Genomic DNA, 1,746 nt, shown 5'->3' on the forward strand with positions numbered 1-1,746 from the left:
CCTCTTTTCCAACCAGACCCAGATTGACACTGGATAGCCACCCTATATATATAAATACCATGTGCTTTGGAAGAACTGAAACCTATAGCCCCAAGAGTAGGTCTGAGCTGGGCTCAGCCATTCAGAACATTCCATCCCCTGGCCAAAGTCATCGGTCCCACGTGACCAAAGCCCATACGACCAAAGCCCATCCAATCAGAGGAATCCCTGAGACTCTCGCTTGGGGCTATGAGCCCCTCAGGCAGCCAGCAGTCACAGTGCATCAGACATACATGGAAAGAACCTGGGTCCCTGGTGACATCATCGAGGCCCTGGATCAACCTGTCCTGTGACTAGCCCACCTCCAGACTTTCTGGTTACATGAGCCAAACATCACCTTTCACGATTAAACCTTTCAAGCTGGGTGGGTGTTCCATTCCTTACAATGACGGCAAAAGTTGTTACATGTATAGTTAAGTGCTGGGCCCTGAATTAAGCTCTCCTTACACACTGTGCAATGTTGGAATTATCACTCCCACTGCCCAGAAGGGAAACCTGAGGCTCAGGAAGTGCAGTCACCAGCCCAAGGTCACACAGCTGGAAGTGGCAGAGCTGACTCCAGGGTCTGGCTCCTGGTGCCTTCCCGCCAGTTCCTTTAGGCCCTGGGACAAGCCAGCACCCTCACTGAACACTGTTGAGGCTGTTCCAGAGAGAGGATCCTGAGAACTTTGAGTCTTTTCCCAGAAAAGCTGGATGGGGCAGAGGCCTAGACTCTGGGCTGGTGGAGCCCTGAGTTCCAATCCTGGCATCCGAATTAGTGGCTGTGTGACCTTGGGCAAGGTGCTCCCACCTCCTGAGGCTCAGTTTCCCCATGTGGGAAGTCAGGGTTGAGCTACGACCCCATTATATCACCTGTTTTGTTGTTGTTGTTCAGTCACTAAGTTGTGTCCAACTCTGCAACCCCATGAACTGCAGCACCCCAGGCTTCCCTGTCCTTCACTCTCTCCCGGAGTTTGCTCAGACTCATGTCCATTGAGTTGGTAATGCCATCCAACCATCTATTACTTAAAAACACTTAGGTATGAATTGTTGTTGTTCAGTTGCCAAATTGTGTCCAACTCTTTGTGACCCCATGGACTGTAGCCCACCAAGTTCCTCTGTCCATGGGATTTCCCAGGCAAGAGTACTGGAGTGGGGTGCCATTGCCTTCTCCAATGTGGCTACTAGAGTATGTTAAATCATGTTTGTAGCTCACACTATTTCTACTGGACAGCACCGCTTGGAGGCATAAATTGGGGGAACAGGGCATGTAAACATTTGAGTCAGGCCCAACACTGTTTATAGGCTTCCCTAGTGGCTCAGCTCAGAGAAGGCAGTGGCACCCCACTCCAGCACTCTTGCCTGGAAAATCCCATGGATGGAGGAGCCTGGTGGGCCACAGTCCATGGGGTCGCTAAGAGTCGGACACGACTGAGCGACTTCACTTTCACTTTTCACTTTCATGCATTGGAGAAGGAAATGGCAACCTACTCCAGTGTTCTTGCCTGGAGAATCCCAGGGACGGGGGAGCCTCGTGGGCTGCCATCTATGGGGTCGCACAGAGTTGGACACGACTGAAGTGACTTAGCAGCAGCAGGAGCAGTGGCTCAGCTGTAAAGAATCTGCCTGCCAATGCAGGAGATGTGGATTCAATCCCTAGGAAAATCTTCTGGAGAAGAAAATGGCAACCTATTCCAGTGCTCTTGCCTGGGAAATCCCATGGACAGA

Source organism: Bos indicus x Bos taurus, chromosome 26, assembly GCF_003369695.1.
Source record: "Bos indicus x Bos taurus breed Angus x Brahman F1 hybrid chromosome 26, Bos_hybrid_MaternalHap_v2.0, whole genome shotgun sequence".
NCBI classification, from domain to species: domain Eukaryota; kingdom Metazoa; phylum Chordata; class Mammalia; order Artiodactyla; family Bovidae; genus Bos; species Bos indicus x Bos taurus.